General features: G+C 42.5%; 1 protein-coding gene across 1 annotated transcript in view; it reads right to left on the bottom strand.

The window, feature by feature from the left end:
• The window catches only part of TRPC4 (transient receptor potential cation channel subfamily C member 4), a 467,661-nt gene extending 456,743 nt beyond the window's left edge, over positions 1-10,918 (bottom strand). Inside the window, exon 1 of the mRNA XM_040422436.1 lies at positions 10,868-10,918. The gene's annotated coding sequence lies outside the window, so the exon portion shown is untranslated. The remainder of the gene's footprint in view (positions 1-10,867) is intronic.
• Between the last annotated feature and the right edge of the window lie 9,974 nt (positions 10,919-20,892).

Here is a 20,892-nt window from a genome sequence, read left to right as displayed (position 1 = left end):
ATTATGGGCTCCCGCCCCCCCATCAAATGATTCCCTCCTCTGCATTTGCACCACTGTCGCCACAGCTAACGCCACCACAGTGTCAAGTCCTATTACTAGTACAACCACTAACACAGCTATGCATCGGGTCCTCTGCCTCCACCTGAGCCTCTTCCTCATGGCAGTCCAAATGTTGACACTCCTCATACAAGTCATCAACAGGAAGACTATCTTCTATAGGCACCCCACTCCGAGCCGGAAGTAAAGACAGAGATGATAGAAGTGAAAGGCTCTTCTGCTGCCAGAAGTAGAACGAGCAGGAGGAATGTGCTGACCATTAGTGATGAGCGGCAGGTGCCATATTCGATTTCGACGAAATTCGCGAATATTCGATAGAATATTCGTTTCATATTCGTCGAAATCGAATATTCGTCATTATTCTAGCTATCGCGATTATTATGCGATTTAAATAATCGCGTATTGCGATTTTAACTTAAGGCTACTTTCCTATTGGTTTGATATCTAGAATTAGCGAAGATGACGAATATGACAAATGTATTAGTCATATTCCTCAAAACGAAGATAACGAAGTATTCTACATCTTCGTTTTAGCTACCTATTCGTCAACTTCGCTAATTCAAGCAATCAAATAGGAAAGTTGACTATAGAGACAGCTAAGTTTAATTCGCTATGCGATTATATTACTTTGCTTTTTTTTTTATAAATAGAATAATTATAATAATTATCAAGTATTCGTCATATTCCTCAAAACGAAGATAACGAAGTATTCGCCATCTTCGTTTTAGCTCCATATTCGTCAACTTCGCTAATTCTAGCAATCAAATAGGAAGGTTGACTATAGAGACAGCTGTGTTTAATTCGCTATGCGATTATATTACTTTTCTTTTTTTCTTTTTTTTATAAATAGAATCATTATAATAGTCAAGTATTTAACTATTCAATTTTTTTTTAAAAAGCAGTAATATAATCGCATAGCGAATTAAACTTACCTGTCTCTATAGTCAACTTTCTTATTTGATTGCTAGAATTAGCGAAGTTGATAATATGGAGCTAAAACGAAGATGGCGAATACTTCGTTATCTTCGTTTTGAGGAATATGACGAATACATTCGTCATATTCGTCATATTCGCTAATTCTACCAAGCCAACCATAGTAAACCAGGTCCAAGTTGAAATAGCAATGCGATTAATTCAAGTTATATAATCGAATTTCGATTTCAAATTAGCAGTGCTATATTCCATATTAGGCTAGAATTAACGAATATGGAATATAGCAGTGATAAATTGAAATTGAAATTAGATTATTATAACTTAAATTAATCGAATTGCGATTTCAACGTAATTCTCAAATCCGACAGTACATTCTAGTATGGAGACGTTCCCATGGTGATGGGGACGCTCCATGAGCACGGAAGTCGTGAGAAGCGGCAACGGGCACTGACTGGAGCAGCCAGGAAGCCAGGAATCCTAAGGACAGGTAAGAACTATTTTTGGGAAGTGGGAAAGAAAAAAATATAACAATAAAAAAAAAAAAAAAAAAGAATATTCAAAATATCGAATTTACAGCACTATATTCGAAATATTCGCGAATTAGCGAAGTGCCGATATTCTCAAAAAAAAATTGATATTCGAATATTCGCGCTCAACACTACTGACCATGGCTCAAAGACACAGTGGTGGACTCAGAGGTATTATCATCACCCTGCTGTGTCTGAAAGGATAAGTTGGCCATCCAATCCATAAAAATCTGGTACCGACTATGCCACTACTGCTGTTTGCACTACTACTGCTACTCACATTCTCACTTGCGAATGACAAGGCATAGGTCTTTCATTTTCCACTCTATTATCGTGCACTAGACATTTTATTATGAGGTTTAACAATGGCAAATTACAGGTTTGATAAACTGATTATTAAAGGGTATGAAAATTGCAAGTCCTTTTTCAATAAATAACAAAATGAGGTGCAATTAAACGTTTTCCTAAAATGGCAGCTGCATGTGTTACAAAGTGAAATTAGGCGTAGAGGAGACAAGTCCGGGAAAGCAAGATCACTCATAATGCCATGCAGCCAGCCAATCCGCAGATAGCCATCCCCTGTGATGTCACAGCTCTATAAAACCCTCGCGCCGAATGGTCTCCGTCATTGTCTTGTTAGCTGAGCATAGGGAAAGACGTGGAAAGCGCTTATGCTCTACGGACAGTGTTGCTGAAAACGATTAATAGAAGAATATTGGAGAAGGAGAGTGCAGGGAGACTTATTCTGCATCAGTTTTATTTATTCATTCCTAAAGTTACTTATCCCTACATCAGCCATAAATTAGAATTTGTAATTCAATACCAATAAAATAGAAGACTTTGTAATTACACTGCCAGTGTGCCAATCAATACCATCCAGTCTGCACCCCTTAGGGGGGGCCAAGTCTTAATGATGACCATTCTTATATTTTGCTGGCTTTACTTTTTCCAAATCATCCTTCAAAGTCTCCATGTTCCTAAAAATGTCAACAAGATGCAGAGAGAGAAGGAGCTGGATGTCCCTGATGACTCATCGATATTAGATGATGTAAAAAAGGAGGAAAAGCAGATGGCAGAAGGGCTACCACTTGTAGGGCTGGAGAACGCTGGGGTTTGAGAAGTAGGTGCAGCCCCTGTTTAAAGGTGCCATGTAGCCATTAACAATAAAAAAGGTCTTTAATTATTAAATAAAAGGCAGCTGTGGGCTAATTGTCCACGTGGTTCTTCACTGCAGCATGGCCACTCAGTGGGACCATACCCTAAGGCAGAGTGGCCTGGGTATACCTGATTTATAGTGATTCGTGACAAGTTTAATTTGTAACGCATTGAATTTCTTGTGGAACTTCGGCGAAGCTGCCAAAACAAATTTTTCAAAACTTCACTCATCTGTAGTGGTTATAATCACATTATTTTCCAACCCACCTAACATTTGATGTAGTGATACTAAAATAGTTATGGGTCTCCAAATAGGTCAGACAAATTGCGCAATGGTGTAACATCTTGTATGCAAGTACCCCCCCATCCTGTTGCACAATTTCTGCCTTATTCATTTAAAAACTAAAATCCATTATATGCTAAATACCATGACAAAAAAAGTAATTAAATATTCCCTCTTGGTGACAATGTCATGAGATCAGATGTGATCACCAACTGAAACCCCTCTTACTGTCGAGTCGAGTGATGGATGACAAAAAGAATCTCATATATTTACTACATGACGCACATACACACACACAATATAACCCATTGTCTCGAACTCTATTAACTCTATTAAGCCATTCTAAATCCTAAACCATTACTTCTCCAACGATAAAAAAAAAAAAAATTCTTTAAAGGAGAACCATCAGGAGATGTATATGAAGGAGGATTATTGTCGCCTTTGAGTGTTATTTATCGAGTGGCCAGCTAAAAGGTTGACACTGGCTCTTGGCTACACACAAGATGTGTGAAACACCGAGTCACTACACATCACGCTACCTCACATAATTTTGCAGTGATGTATTTGGAGAAACTATTCTTGTAGAAACCTAAGGAAAACTAACTCAATTCATCAGAATCCATTAACTGACTGAATTATCATAAAAAAAGTAAGAAAAAACAGCAATGGCAATTTTAGCTCTGACTTATCCGTACATTGATTACTTCCACAGGCTCCATAGCAGTCGGCTGGTCTGCCTCTTTGGTATGAATACCCTAGGCTATGTTTTAGTAGTATTGCCACAATTTTACTATACAGTATGTAAAACACAATGATACAGCCATGAGTTGTGCCAAGTAATCTCAGCTCTGTATCATCCTCATGTCCAGGCCTGTTGTTTAACCCCTTAGTGACCACCCATACGTGTTTTTACGGCGGTCACTAAGGGGCCTTAGGCTGGGCCGCCGCGTTTTTACGGCGGCCCAGTTTAAGCGCCGCGCGGCTCCCCCGTGCAGCGGGGAGCGTGGACCTGGCTCTCACATGAGAGCCGGGTCCCTGCTCTAACAGCCCGGAACGGCAGGAGTGCCGATACGGGCTGTTTAACCCTTTACATGCCGGGCGCAATGGCGCCCGCTGCATGTAAAGTGGTGACAGAGGCTCCCATCAGCACCCCGAAAATGCGATCGCGGGGTGCTGATGTGCTGGGAAGCTTACCTTGCTTCCGATGAGGGCCCGAGCCTGTCTTCAGTTACTTCCAGCAGGCTGTGCCTCTCTGGCGCAGCCTGCTGGTCAATGTTCGAATAGCATTGCTATTGAAATGCAATGCATTATAGAGATAATGCATTACATTTTAAAAGCAATCAAAATACTGTATATTATAGTCCCCTTGTGGGACTATTAAGTAGTAAAAAAAATAGAAAAAAAATACACATTTATTAAATAAAAAAAATTCCATAAAATAAAAAAATATGCCTTTTTTTCCATTGAAAATACGCTTTTCAATGAAAAAAATTGCAAAAAGAAAATATCCCCCATATGTTTGGTATTGCCGCGTCCATAACGACCGGGACTACATAAATATTACATAAATTATCCCCTATGGTTAACGCCGTAAAAAATAAAAAATAAAAAAAGACAGAATTTCGAATTTATTCTTAGTTTCCACCGAAAAAAAACGTAATAACAAGCGATCAAAAAGCGGCATTTACTCCAAAATCATACCCATGAAAAATACAAGTTGTCTTTCAAAAATCAAGCCCTCACACAATTCCATATAAAAAAATAAAAAAAAGTTATGGGTCTTGTGAAGTGGCAATGCAAAATAATTTTTTGGGTTAATAAAAGGTGTTTTATTGCAAAAAAAGTTGTAAAATGTAAACAAAATTATAAGTATTTAGTATCACTGTAATCGTACTGACCCAGAGAATAAAGATATTATGTTATTTGTACCGAAAAATGAACGCCAAAAAATGTATAATGTAAAAACGCAGTGGCAGTATTGCTATTTTTCCCCATCTCCCTCCCAGAAAGAGTTAATAAAAGTTAATCAGAAAGTTATGTGTACCCCAAAATGGCGCCATTAAAAACTACAACTTGTCCCGTAAAAAACAAGCCCTCATAAAGCTATATAGATGAAAAAATAAAAAAGTTATAGCTCTTGGAACGAGACCATAAAAAAAGGAAGAAAAACGCTTGGTCATAAAGGCCCAAACAGGCTTGGTCACTAAGGGGTTAAAACAAATGACCTGTAGACTCCTAGCCAGGCTGTTCTTCACCCAAGACTTGCTAGCGCCCCTTGTTACCCAGCACCCCAGGCATATGTCCCCTTTCCTGGGAAAGTGGTTGAATGAATGCTGTTTTTATATAAATTTCATTTTATTATCTTTTATGTTGAATTCAAATGTCATATACTGTAAATCAGTAGTGTTGGGCGCAAATATTTGAATAGTGAATATTAATCGCGAATATTGACACTTCGCAAATTCGCTAATATTTAGAATATAGTGATATATATTTTTAATTTCGAATATTCTAGATTTTTTTCATCAGTAACCTTTTCATCATGTCACAAGTTCACAACAATACTTAGTGCACCAATCACTAATAAGTAGTCAGACCTGTTAAAATGTGAAGTTGCACGTATTGAGCCAAAATATTCGCATCATTAGTGCCGAATTCGCAAACGCAAATATATTGGAGCACTCTATCTGCATATAAAGCTATTGTAATGTTCTGCCATGCCAACCATTTTCTCCAGTCTCAGGAAACTTCCAGCAGCTTGAAAAATGTAGCTATAGTGACCCACGCCTGTATTTGGCGTGCATTACGTGAATATTACATTGCCGATTTTTCGTGATGAAGAAAATTACCTATGTTGCAAGTAGAAGTCTGTTCTTTATGGTAGCACCCACTATATGCGAATAGCTATTACCACCTCCCAGTTTACTACTGCCCCCTTTTAAAATGCAGACAAGTCTGAAGTAATTCCCCATAGAATTGTTAGGGGCAATTCTCATTTTAGGCCTATTGAACAAGATACTTCCCCCACACAAGTCTTCTAGGGACGTCTGATTGGCAGAGAGAGTCCAAGATCAAAAGCATGTTACCATTCAGTCCCTCAATCTACACCCTGAGGTGCAGTTTAGCAGTTGTATTTTTACTGGACCTTTAAGAGCAGCTTATAGGGGGTCTCTCCTGGTGATAGATGTCCTTTAACATTTTTAGTATCCATAGGTCTTCCTAATAATGTGAGCTTCATTTAACACAGCAAAGTAAAACGAATGCTTGTGAGATCCCATTAGCTTAATAGGATTGCAAAACGAAAGGAAGAACAAAATGCCATTTCCTCACATGGAAAGCATAATCCAGCAGTTTTGATTTAATTAAGACATGGTTTAGTGTTCTGGATTAGACACTATTGATGTAAAGTGGTAATAATGGCCAATAACACATCACACAGAAGAAACATTTATACAGACATAATTCCATATTGTCACCCACACGACCTGTCTAATGACATGTTGTAGAATACTGCAGGTAACCATCATATTAAGACAAAACCTAAAAGACCTCGAAGTCACAAGACTGAAAAAATAACATGCTCTTTCACTAGACTCCTTTGATTAGATGCTCATGGTAATGTGCTCCACATGGTGGTACCTGCTGTAAGCCCCTATTTTTTAGGGCAGGGCCGGAAGGCTTGAACTATATGCTAATCCACAGCCTTTTAGTTTAGGTGGCATCATACAGTTATGGTTGCCACTTAGGATGTTTCTTGGCCAATCAAGTCTTAAACTAAAGGAGGGTGAGGGGAACTGTTCTGCATGTGCAATTACACCTGATAAGGGAAATGTCCATAATCAGCTTAGGATGCCCTCAGGTCTGAGATAGGGTTAGACCTTCCTCGTGTTCTGAAACTCCTGCATTAGGCATAAGGAGAGACTTTTCCACTCTTGAATACTCTTCCTAGCTTGGCAACACATTCACTTCAAAACCACCTTTACTAGAGATGGAAAAATAGATTCTCCAGGTTTTAGATTTGCAGTGGATCACACTGAGTTCCATTTTGGAGAAGAAAGTTTATAAATATTGTCTAATTTCTAATGTGTTCATATTGGGACATGACAACATTCATAGACAATAAAATACTATATTGATATCATATGTGGTCTTGATATGTCATATTTAATAAGAGTTATCTGCAACTCTACATGACATGTTTTATTAATCTGGATGCTAAAGGAGTGTTCGCATTAGCATTAGAAATTCCGTTATACTGTTCTGTTATAACAGAGTTATAGCAGAATTTTAGAATGGAATGCAAAACGGAACCCTTTAAGAGGAATTTCGTTTTACTCCGTCCTAATACATTTCTATGGGCACAAATAACGGTTCCATTTTGTTCTGTTATACATGACGGAACAAAATCTTGTTGACAGGTCTTTTTTTCCGACATGTATAACAGAACAAAACTGAACTTTTATTTGTCCCCATAGAAATGCATTAGGACGGAGCAAAACGGAAAGCCTCTTAAAGAGTTCCATTTTTCATTCTGTCCTAAAATTTCATTATATTCTGTTATAACTCTGTTATAACGGAACACTATAACCAAATTTCTAACGCTAATGTGAACCCGCCCCAAGGTGTTAGCCAAAGTCTTGGCAAGGAGGTTTAGGCACAGTGATTTTATGCCTGGGAAAAACACAGGTATTAACCTAAGAAGGTTATACACAAATTTACAAGTTAAGCATCACAATGCTGAGAAAGATATTTTTACCTCCTTAGATAATGAGACAGCATTTTACTCCGTGGAATGCGAGTTTATGTGGGGGATATAGTGGCAGATGGGATTCCACTTGCTTTTTGACTTGGCTTGGTAAGTTATACCATGCTCCTACGGCCTGGGTCACAGTCAAGGGATATCTCTCTGAGCCTTTTCCTCTTCGACGATGGACTAGACAGGGGTGCCCACTGTCATCCCTGCTTTTCACCCTGGTCATGTAGCCATTGTCCACTATAATTAGTAATCTGGGAGAGAATTACAGAGAACTTATCTCTATATGTGCATGATATGTTGGTTTATCCGGGGGGGGGGGGGGGGGGGGGGGGGGGGTCTCTGAAGCGCTCCTGGATGTAGTGAATGAGTTTGTTGGATATTGTGGAATTGGGAAAAAATGCAATTCTGGAACAGTATTATGGGTTTTGTTTTTACGTTTTGTTTAACTGACCTATGCCATTTATTCTCTGGGTCAGTAGGATTACAGCAGTACCATATATGTACAGTTTTGCTTATGTTTTAGTACTTTTAAAAAAATTAAAACCAAATATATTTTTCTTTTAATCGCCATATTCTGATCCCCATATTTTTTTTTATGTTTAAAAGCTATGTAATAGGATGCAATTTTTTTTAAAATTATTGCATTGTACTCATTTTGAGCTACAAAAAAAATATAATTTTTATCATTTGGCCTTTATTAAAAATTGTGAACCACTGTCTTAGTGCAGCCTTGAGTTTATCTAGTAGCAGGATCTGAATTTTCACTCTCTTCTGTCAGGCAGCACATAAAAAAAAATTAACCCCAAAGGTGTACATAGCTTTTAAGTCTACAGAGCTCTGTGGGGCAAATTTTTTGCATGTAGTTTGTAGTTTTCAGTGATACCATGTTCGAGTGTTTGCGAGTTTTAGATCACTTTTTGTTCAATTTTTTCATAAATTTTTTGTTTTATTCTATGGAAAGGGGAGTGATTTAAATTTGTATACATTTTTTTACTTTTTTCCTTTATTTTGTTCCTTTTTTTAGGCCCCCAATGGAACCTCAACATGCAATCATCAGACTCCCATCAATAATGGAATTTATTGCATTATTAGATAGAAAATTCAGTATATTCCAATGTAGTGCTGCCACCTACAGGCCTACATTAGAAAAAAAACTGCGATCATCATTGGATCCTCCCGAAGCATATGGCCTTTCACGACCAACGAACAGCTCCCGTGATGGAGGAACCATTTCAGCCCCAGAACCACAGCACTACTGTTTTTTCCAACACTCACACTCACATTTGACCATTGTATCTGAATAATTAAATGTTTGCGATTGGCGTTATCTCTGATTGCAGGCATTAGCCCCAGGCGTCTGCTGTGTGAAACAGCAGGCAGTCAGCAGCTATGGCACATGCTCTGCTCCAAAGCGGGTGCCATCTTTAAAGCCTCTTTCAGACGGGCGTTGCGGGAAAAGGTGCGGAACATGCACGATTTTTCCGTGCGAGTGCAAAACATTGTAATGCGTTTTGCACTCGCGTGAGAAAAATCACGCATGTTTGGTACCTAAAATGCATAGTAAAATAGCGCTGGAGGGGTTAAATTTATTTATTTTTATTTAACTCACCTTAATCCACTTGATCGCGGAGCCGGTATCTCTTCTGACTTCTTTCTTTGCTGTGTGCAACAACAGGACCTGTGGTGACGTCACTCCAGTCATCACATGGTCCATCACATGATCCATCACCATGGTAAAAGATCATGTGATGACCAGAGTGACGTCACCACAGGTCCTGTTGCTGCACACAGCAAAGAAAGAAGTCAGAAGAGATGCCGGCTCCGCGATCAAGTGGATTAAGGTGAGTTAAATTATTATTTATTTATTTTTTAACCCCTCCAGTGCTATTGTACTATGCATTCTGTATTCAGAATGCTATTATTTTCCCTTATAACCATGTTATAAGGGAAAATAATAATGATCGGGTCTCCATCCCGATCGTGTCCTAGCAACCGTGCGTGAAAATTGCACCGCATCCGCACTTGCTTGCGGATGCTTGCGATTTTCACGCAACCCCATTAATTTCTATGGGGCCTGCGTTACGTGAAAAACGCACAAAATAGAGCATGCTGCGATTTTCACGCAACGCACAAGTGATGCGTGAAAATCACCGCTCATGTGAACAGCCCCATAGAAATGAATGGGTCGGGATTCAGTGCGGGTGCAATGCGTTCAACTCACGCATCGCATCCGCGTGGAATACTCGCCCGTGTGAAAGGGGCCTTAGTATCTGCCATACATGCAGATGTCATGAAGGGTTAAAATACTGCCTGGGGTATCATTGAAAACTTTTGCTTATGTTCGAAAATCAATAAAAATAATCTATTAAAAAACTCTACATGCCATTTTACTATGCGATGCCTATTAAATATGGAGATACGTTCAAATGCAACCATCCGCTTGTATTTTACAGCCAAATGCACTCAAAACCTGGCAATTCAGATAAAACTCCAGTTAATACCCAGTATGTCACATCTTCCTTCGCCCCTCTATGTCTAGGGTCAAGGAAGCTCAGTTATAGGGAGTTGTTTATTTGGGTTTTCACATGCTCATTTTCTTTACACAATTTCTATTACTTAACCATGTAGACCTGATATTTTGTTAGTAAGGAAAGACAAGTCTTTAGTGACCACCAGCTCCTGGGTGACAAACAGCTCCCTGTATCTCAGCTCCCAGTGAGTGTTTAATGGGGTTGAGAAATAGACTCCATTGTGATAACTGGAAAGATGCCTTAACTATCAGGTATAAAATAATTTATCAGTGAATCGAGATCCAGAAATATCATCATTACAAATAAAAATGATATTGCTAAACTCTCCCTGTCTCTAATATCTGGTTTCTTAGCCTTCCTGCAGGTGTCAGCATCAGCCAGGCATAAACCACTATGCAATAGACTAAAACAGCCCGGCATCATAACATGTAGTACATTATATAAACCACGTACTTAAGTAAAATTGATAAAAATACTAAAAAAAGGTCATCTAATACCTAACACAGAGAAGGAATTCATAAATATAAGACAGTTTTCACTCTATTTACTTGTGGAGCATTAGATGTCTTTCAATTCTGACAAAAAAGGAATATAAAAAAGGTACAGTAAGTTATTTAGTACTTACTTGGTGCGATTGCGATTTTCTAATATCCAACAAAGCCAAGTTCAAAGATTCTCCAGACTGTTTTTTTTTTCCAAGTAAAACTTCAGTAGGCAGATTTATGAGAAAACATTGCAATACTGTTGTACGATCTTTTCTTCACGATATAAGATTAATTGGTGCTGTTGTTCTCAATTTCTAGAAGCTTTTCAGAGGCGAAGAGCTAAAATCAAGAGAGGAGTATATCCCAAAAAATAAAAAATAAGCCATCATGTCATCTCCAGGCTCAGTGCCTTGCTGTAGTTAAGAAGCATGCACATGAAATGAAGATTACCACTTGCGCTTGTCTGGACTGCTGCTAGCCTACATAGACTTATATGGAGGCTGCATCTTTCCCAGCTGTAAAGTATCCGCCTCTCTGTGGTGAAATCCCTTAGGGTATCCCTTCATGCTGTTTTGATCTCCCTGCTTTCCCATTCGATTATCCCTTCTCTCCCACTCTCTGAGTAGTTTCTCCCTGCTCCCAGCTCCTTTTCCTTGCATTTCCCCTATCGCTCACTGATCACTTGCCACTGATTTGCTGGCTCCATTTGCCTGCCTGGTGTGTTTTCTCTTACTGTCACTCACAGCAAAATCTGGAGAGCTCCTCGCAGACACAAAGCCTGACAAAAGTATCTAGATATTAATCAGGTCAACGCTATGCTATCGAATCAGAATCACAAAGTTTATCCTTCAAGGTAAAGATAAAAAGAAAAGCAAAAAGAGAACAACAACAAAAAAAATATATATATATATAATAAATAAAAGTAACTTTTATATAAAACAGCAGTGATGTATTCTGCTTTACACAGACAGTGATTCTGTCGTAAATAGTTTCATTGCCTACAGGATTTTGAAACCCGACAGCATAGCTGTACGCCATGTCGAATCGCATTGCGAGCCCTATGGGGAATGCTGTGTACATCTGCCCAGAGAAATGTTACAAAACCAGGGAATAGCACTGTGAAAACAGTTTTGTGCAAATACCCATTTAAATCATTTTTGGTGTGAAATTGAGGAAATTACACTTTTCTAGTATTCATCCAGGAATAATACCGTCTGCTATATGCAATGAAGGTTTTTAGAGAGTCTCACCTACACGGCTTGTAAATGTAATGCCAGTCTTAATCTTTTCCTAAGGATTTCAGCTGCGCTGGACAGCAATGAAGGTTTTCATACAGTCTGCAGGGTTGGACTGTATTATCCGCTCCACATACATGTGTAATACTTAGCACAGCACTTCAATGAAAGGAATATCCTATAGTATGTTGTGGTGCCTTAAGTGATCTCTTTACAGTCATTGAAACGCGTTGGGGGGTGTCTTTGGAAAGTCTCAGTATTATTACCTTGGTTTAATTATATATTAGCACAAAGGAGGTTAAATGAATTGGAGTAACACTGCGCTGGTGCCCAGCAGAGAATCTAGGAATTGCCCACTCATCAGAACAATAGTTCTGTAGACTTAAAGAGGACCTTTCACTAGAATAAAAAATGTAAACTAAGTATACAGACATGCAGAGCGGCGCCCAGGGATCTCCCTGCACTTATCTTCATATGTTCGGCTCCACCCAGTGGAGCCTGCCGGCGTCTCCTTCAACCAGGCTGCAGTGCTGGCCAATCACAGCGCTCAGCTCATAGCCTGAGAGAAAAAAAAACCTCTCAGGCTATGAGCTGAGCGCTGCGATTGGCCAGCGCTACAGCCTGGGAGAAGGAGACGCCGGCAGGCTCCACCCAGTTGAGCCGAACATATGAAGATACCGGAGCCAAGGGATAATAGTAAGTGCAGGGAGATCCCTGGGCGCCGCTGTATATGTCTGTATGCTTAGTTTACTTTTTTTATTCTAGTGAAAGAACCTGTCACCTCTCCTGACATATAGCATATGTAGTTCAGCACTCCGGTACTAATAGGATGCGGTGCTCACGTCTAGGAGAGGCACTCCGCTAGCATATGAAGAACAGACTGGCAGTTAATTATCGATGCTAGTATGTATTCTTTATTGTCAAATTTTCTGTGACACGTTTCGGCTTAGAAAGCCTTCTTCAGACATATACGTGGTGAGCGTGGTGATGTCATCGCGCACATTACAGGTCATTTGGCAGGTCCTGCTGAATACCCCTAAATGGCCATAATTTTTTGCATTCTGTCATAAGAATGCTATTACTTTCCGATATAACGATGTTATAACGGAAAATAATAAAAATACCCGAACCCGGACTTCAGTGAAAAAGTTCGGGTTCAGGTACCCGAACTCTGCAGTTCGGTACGAACCCGAACTCTGCAGTTCGTGTTCACTCATCCCTATTTGTGACAAATTACTTTGTCACTTACTTTATCAGAGATAGCAGCGTACAGCACTTGGCTATATCCACCAGTGCCATGGAGTATGAATGGAGTGGTATGCGTATGCTTGACCTGCTGCTCCATTCTTATGGGGGCACAAAATCCCCATTCTCATGATAGGGGTACCAATGGTTTGGCATTCACTGATCTAACAGTTATACTTTATCCAGTGAGTAGAGGATAACTTGCTTAACACCTTTGTATGATTTACTAAATATATATATATATATATATATATATATATATATATAGAGGCCAGAGGGCCATTAAAATGGTGTATCTCACCTAGAGGAATCTGGGTGAGAACAAAAAAGGCTTGGGAAATAGGTTTTTCCCACTGTCTGCAGCAGCTAGGCTGGTAATTAAGATAATTAGCAGCCAGCTGAGGAACTCGGGTAAATATGGGCTGGGCTCCTCAATCAGGGTTCCCAGTCTGGGATAGGAGCAGGCTGCGCCAAGGCCTGTGGGAGCCAGGACCCTCTAACCCTGTTTTGGGTAACCACCGTGTTGGGTTTTGGGGAGCAGGGTGGTAGACCCAGATCCCGATAGAGAGGGGGAAATATTATGTAGTCAGTAGCCAGACGGCCGAGGATTTATGTTTATGATTTGTTTGGACAGCTGTAAAAGTGACAATAAAGCTGGTCATTGCACCCAAATCTGAAGAGTTGGAGTGGCTTCTTGAGGTGTGCCAACCGTCTGTCACGACCGCTATCCCAGCAGCAGTCGTGTCGCACCAGACGGAGGGGAAGGAGGACCCTTATCTACGGATGGGAAATAGAATGGCCACCCCTGACTAACCCTAAGCTGGCACCTGTCTGCCCTGATACCCTAGAAGGGGTGTGAACCCGTGCGGCGAGCAGGATGCCTAAACCCTCAGTCGCCCTAACAAGACTGGACTGGGGAAAGGCCGGTGGGAGCGCTAGTCACCATCACTCACGTCTAGGAAAACAACAGGGGAAGACAGCAACAAACAAACAACAGCAGAGATAGACTTATCCAGTCACGAGCAGAGAAGGCGATCCCAAACAAGACAGTCCACGCCGGACAAGAGCTCCACAGCAACACCATCAAACGATCTCCTTCAAAGGTCAGAGTAGCACTGGAAGTAAGGACTATATCTGGCAATGACTGCAAGTGAAACTGAAACTAAAATAGTATCTGGGAGTGGCAGACAGGACTCACCTGAGAAGGATGCCTACAAACTCCCAGTCAGGACAAAAAGGTTCACAAGGCAAAACCTGGATGACATACCCTGAACCACAGAGCAAACTCACAAGCTATCGCGAGTAGCAAGCCGCTGCGACCTTCTCCTCCTTGACCTGTCTGGATCAGTCACAGTCGTGACAGTACCCCCCTTTCTATGAGGGGCCCCCGGACCCTCAAGACCAGGCCTCTCCGGATGGGAGCTATGAAAAGCCTGAATGAGTCTGTCCGCTTTTATCTCAGATGCTGGAACCCACATTCTCTCTTCGAAACCATAACCTTTCCAGTGCACCAGGTACTGAAGAGAGCGGCGAACATATCGTGAATCAACAATCTTTTCTACCTGAAACTCAAGACTGCCATCAACAACCACCGGTGGAGGCAGTAGCGGCAATGGTTCAGGAGGTTCTACATATCTCTTAAGCAGAGACCTGTGGAAGACATTATGGATCCTTAGAGTCTGAGGTAGCTCCAGACGAAAAGCCACCGGGTTAATGATCTTAATTACCCTATAAGGACCAATAAATCTCGGACCTAATTTCCACGAGGGAACCTTCAACTTGATATTTCTGGTAGACAACCACACCAAGTCATTCACCCCAAGGTCCGGACCTTCAGAGCGCTTCCTATCAGCCACACGTTTGTATCTACCACCCTTTCTCTTCAAACTTTCTTGCACACTCTGCCACACTGAAGAAAGTGAAGACGCAAATTGTTCCTCCTCGGGAATCCCAGACGGTCCCCCCTCACTAAACGTACAAAACTGAGGATGGAAACCATACGCACCAAAAAATGGTGACTTATCGGTGGATTCTTGACGACGATTATTAATGGCAAACTCGGCTAACGGTAAATAAGATGACCATTCCTCCTGATTTTCGGAAACAAAGCATCTCAAATATGTCTCTAGGTTTTGATTGGTACGTTCAGTCTGACCGTTGGACTGTGGATGGAAAGATGAAGAAAACGACAGATGAACCCCTAAACGAGACCAAAAAGCTTTCCAAAATTTAGAAACAAATTGGGTACCACGATCCGAAACAATATCGGAAGGGACCCCGTGAAGCTTCACTATGTGGTCAATAAAAACCTGAGCCAGTGTGTTAGCATTAGGCAATGCGGCAAGAGCAATAAAGTGCACCATTTTACTGAATCTGTCAACAACTACAAGAATAACAGTCTTCCCCGCTGATACTGGTAGATCCGTAATGAAATCCATTGATAGGTGCGTCCAAGGCCTGTTGGGGATGGCCAGAGGTTAAAGACGCCCTGCCGGACGAGTATGATCTACCTTAGAACGAGCACAGGTAGCACATGCAGACACAAAATTCAACACCTCCTGGCGCCATTTAGGCCACCAGAACCGACGAGACACTAACTCAGAGGTTGCCCTACTACCTGGGTGTCCTGCCAGTGTGGAGTTATGGTGTTCTTTTAGTATCTCCAGTCGTAAATTTTCTGGCACAAACAGTTTACCTGAGGGGCAGGAGGCCGGGGCATCCCCCTGAGCTTCCAACACCCTCCCCTTCAAACCTGAGTGTAATGCAGAGACCACCACCCCCTTTTGCAAAATGGGCTCTGGTACATCAACATCACCCCCTCCAGGAAAACTTCGGGACAATGCATCCGCCTTACTATTTTTTGCCCCCGGGTGATAGTTTATTACAAAATTAAACCTAGTAAAAAATAACGACCACCGAGCCTGTCTAGGGGTGAGACGTTTAGCAGACTCCAGATATAATAAGTTTTTGTGATCAGTAATCACCGTGACGGGATGAACCGCCCCCTCCAAAAAATGACGCCACTCCTCAAAGGCCAACTTAATAGCCAAAAGTTCCCTGTTACCAATATCATAGTTCCTTTCTGCAGTAGACAACTTCTTCGAAAAGAAAGCACACGGACGCCATTCACCAGGGGACGGGCCCTGAGATAGTACCGCTCCCACCCCTACCTCTGATGCGTCAACCTCGACAATAAAAGGAAGCGAGACATCTGGCTGTACGAGAATAGGGGCCGAGATGAATCTCTCCTTCAGAGATGTAAAGGCAGTTTTGGCTGCATGTGACCATTTGGAAAAATCGGATCCCTTTCGGGTCATGTCCGTCAGTGGTTTGACCACCAAGGAGTAGTTCTTTATAAACTTTCTATAAAAATTGGCAAACCCCAGGAAGCGTTGCAATGCCTTCAGGTTCTCAGGCAGATCCCAGTCCATAATTGCCCGGACTTTCTCTGGATCCATGCGGAAACCTGAATCTGACAACACATACCCCAGAAATGGCAGTTCTTTTACGGCGAACACACATTTCTCTAGATCAGCAAACAATTTGTTGGCCCTTAATATCTGCAGCACTTGTCTCACATGGATCTTATGTGTATCCAGATCCGGGGAATAGACCAGGATGTCATCAAGATATATCACAACAAATCTCCCGATAAGGTGACTAAAAATATCGTTGACAAAATGTTGGAACACCGCAGGCGCATTAGTAAGACCAAATGGCATGACCAGATTTTCATAATGCCCTTCCGGAGTATTAAAAGCCGTTTTCCACTCATCCCCCTCTTTGATGCGAACCAGGTTATAGGCTCCTCTGAAATCCATTTTGGAGAACCATTTAGCACCAGCAACCTGATTAAAGAGGTCGGGAATGAGAGGAAGAGGATAGGGATCTCGGATAGTTATCCGGTTTAATTCCCGGAAATCCAGGCAAGGACGCAGGCCCCCATCTTTCTTTTTAACGAAAAAGAACCCTGCAGCCACGGGTGAAGAAGAGGGTCTGATGTGTAGAGATGGCCCGAACTATCCGACGGCGAACAGTTCCCGGCGAACATAGCTTGTTCGCGTTCGCCTCTGCCGGGCGAACACATGCGATGTTCGGTCCGCCCCCTATACATCATCATTGAGCAAACTTTGACCCTGTACCTCACAGTCAGCAGACACATTCCAGCCAATCAGCAGCATACCCTCCCTCCCAGACCCTCCCACCTCCTGCACAGCATCCATTTTAGATTCATTCTGAAGCTGCAGTCTTAGTGAGAGGAGGGAGACTGTAACTGCTGCTGATTTAATTGGGAAATCGATAGCTAGGCTAGTGAATTCAGTGTCCACTCCAGTCCTGAAAGACTCATCTGATCTCTGCTGTAAGGACAGCGTCCTGACAGCACCCCAAAAAGCCCTTTTTAGGGCTGCAACATTAGTCTGCTTTTTTTTTTTCCTTTATATACATATTGCAGTTGCCTGGCCTGCCTGTGTGTGAGGAGCTGCAGGCCCACAGACTGTAGTGTGCCCACTGCCAGTGCTCACCCCTGTCATTCCGTGTGGCACAGGACTTTGCTTAAAAAAAGGCACTTAATTTTTACACTTTAATCTAAGGTTAGTTGCCTGCCAGTGTGTGTCAGGCTGACTTCCACTGACTGTAGTGTGCCCACTGCCAGTGCCCACCACTCATACCGGCTGGCACAGGACTTTGCATAAAAAAGGCATTTAATTTTTACACTTTAGTGTAATTTCAGCTGCTTGCCTGCTGCTAGTGTGTGTCAGGCCGACTTCAACTGACTGTAGTGTGCCCACTGCCAGTGCCCACCCCTGTCATCCCGTGTGGCACAGGACTTTGCTTAAAAAAAAGGCACTTCATTTTTACACTTTAATCTAAGGTTAGTTGCCTGCCAGTGTGTGTCAGGCCGACTTCAACTGACTGTAGTGTGCCCACTGCCAGTGCCCACCCCTGTCATCCCGAGTGGCACAGGACTTTGCTTAAAAAATAGGCACTTAATTTTTACACTTTAATCTAAGGTTAGTTGCCTGCCAGTGTGTGTCAGGCTGACTTCCACTGACTGTAGTGTGCCCACTGCCAGTGCCCACCACTCATACCGGCTGGCACAGGACTTTGCTTAAAAAAGGCATTTAATTTTTACACTTTAATGTAATTTCAGCTGCTTGCCTGCTGCTAGTGTGTGTCAGGCCGACTTCAACTGACTGTAGTGTGCCCACTGCCAGTGCCCACCCCTGTCATACCGAGTGGCACAGGACTTTGCTTAAAAAATAGGCACTTAATTTTTACACTTTAATCTAAGGTTAGTTGCCTGCCAGTGTGTGTCAGGCTGACTTCCACTGACTGTAGTGTGCCCACTGCCAGTGCCCACCACTCATACCGGCTGGCACAGGACTTTGCTTAAAAAAGGCATTTAATTTTTACACTTTAATGTAATTTCAGCTGCTTGCCTGCTGCTAGTGTGTGTCAGGCCGACTTCAACTGACTGTAGTGTGCCCACTGCCAGTGCCCACCCCTGTCATACCGAGTGGCACAGGACTTTGCTTAAAAAATAGGCACTTAATTTTTACACTTTAATCTAAGGTTAGTTGCCTGCCAGTGTGTGTCAGGCTGACTTCCACTGACTGTAGTGTGCCCACTGCCAGTGCCCACCACTCATACCGGCTGGCACAGGACTTTGCATAAAAAAGGCATTTAATTTTTACACTTTAGTGTAATTTCAGCTGCTTGCCTGCTGCTAGTGTGTGTCAGGCCGACTTCAACTGACTGTAGTGTGCCCACTGCCAGTGCCAACCACTGATACCGGGTGGCACAGTAGCTTGCCGATAAATAAGGCATTTAATTTTTAGACAGTAGTCTAAATTCAGTTGCTTGCCTGCTGCCAGTGTGTGTCAGGCCCGCTTCCACTGACTGTAGTGTGCCCACTGCCAGTGCCAACCACTGATACCGGGTGGCACAGTAGCTTGCCGATAAATAAGGCATTTAATTTTTAGACAGTAGTCTAAATTCAGTTGCTTGCCTGCTGCCAGTGTGTGTCAGGCCCTCTTCCACTGACTGTAGTGTGCCCACTGCCAGTGCCAACCACTGATACCGGGTGGCACAGTAGCTTGCCGATAAATAAGGCATTTAATTTTTACACTTTAGTGTAATTTCAGTTGCTTGCCTGCTGCCAGTGTGTGTCAGGCCCGCTTCCACTGACTGTAGTGTGCCCACTGCCAGTGCCAACCACTGATACCGGGTGGCACAGTAGCTTGCCGATAAATAAGGCATTTAATTTTTACACTTTAGTGTAATTTCAGTTGCTTGCCTGCTGCCAGTGTGTGTCAGGCCCGCTTCCACTGACTGTAGTGTGCCCACTGCCAGTGCCAACCACTGATACCGGGTGGCACAGTAGCTTGCCGATAAATAAGGCATTTAATTTTTAGACAGTAGTCTAAATTCAGTTGCTTGCCTGCTGCCAGTCAGTGTGTCAGGCCCTCTTCCACTGACTGTAGTGTGCCCACTGCCAGTGCCAACCACTCATACCGGGTGGCACAGTAGCTTGCCGATAAATAAGGCATTTAATTTTTACACTTTAGTGTAATTTCAGTTGCTTGCCTGCTGCCAGTGTGTGTCAGGCCCGCTTCTACTGGATGTTTTAAAGCACGTTATTCCAAACAATTTAGGAATGTTAGTTGATTTATGCCCTTTATGGATTAAAACCCGACTCTGCGTCCACTACGTAATTTTCCATGGGAGTTTTGCCATAGATCCCCCTCCGGCATGCCACAGTCCAGGTGTTAGACCCCTTGAAACAACTTTCTCATCACTATTGTGGCCAGAAAGAGTCCCTGTGGGTTTTAAAATTCGCCTGTCTATTGAAGTCTATGGCGGTTCGCCCGGTTCGCCAGTTCGCGAACATTTGCGGAAGTTCGCGTTCGCTGTTCGCGAACTGAAAATTTTATGTTCGCGACATCACTACTGATGTGTCCTTTAGCCAAACTCTCCGAAATATAATCTTGCATAGCCTTCCTCTCCGGGCCGGAAAGATTGTATAACCGGGTTTTAGGTAGTTTTGCCCCAGGTAATAGATTAATCGGGCAATCAGAAGGACGATGAGGTGGTAACCCCTGACAACTAGGGATGAGCGAACCCGAAATGTATAGTTCGGGTTCGTACCGAATTTTGGGGTGTCCGTGACACGGACCCGAACCCGAACATTTTCGTAAAAGTCTGTGTTCGGGTTCGGTGTTCGGCGCTTTCTTGGCGCTTTTTGAAAGGCTGCAAAGCAGCCAATCAACAAGCGTCATACTACTTGCCCCAAGAGGCCATCGCAGCCTTGCCTACTATTGGCATGGCTGTGATTGGCCAGTGCAGCATGTGACCCAGCCTCTATATAAGCTTGGGTCACGTTGCGCTCCACGTCACTCTGCTGATTGAAGCACAGGGAGAGGTTGCAGCTGCGACGTTAGGGCGAGATTAGGCAGTGATTAACTCCTCCAAAAGACTTCATTCTGTGATCGAACTGCAGCTGTGGATCATTGAAGTGCTAATATTGACTTGCTCACATTTTTGAGGCTGCCCAGAGCGTTTTTAGATCACTTTTTTTCTGGGGTGATCGGCGGCCATTTTGGGACTTGTGGTGCGCCAGCACAAGCTATCACCAAGGGTATTTAACCATCAATATTGCGGTTATTTTGTGTTATATCCTACAT

This window comes from Bufo bufo, chromosome 3 (assembly GCF_905171765.1).
Source record: "Bufo bufo chromosome 3, aBufBuf1.1, whole genome shotgun sequence".
NCBI classification, from domain to species: domain Eukaryota; kingdom Metazoa; phylum Chordata; class Amphibia; order Anura; family Bufonidae; genus Bufo; species Bufo bufo.
The sequence above is the reverse complement of the archived record's forward strand: the minus strand, read 5'-3'. Positions and strand labels throughout refer to the sequence as shown.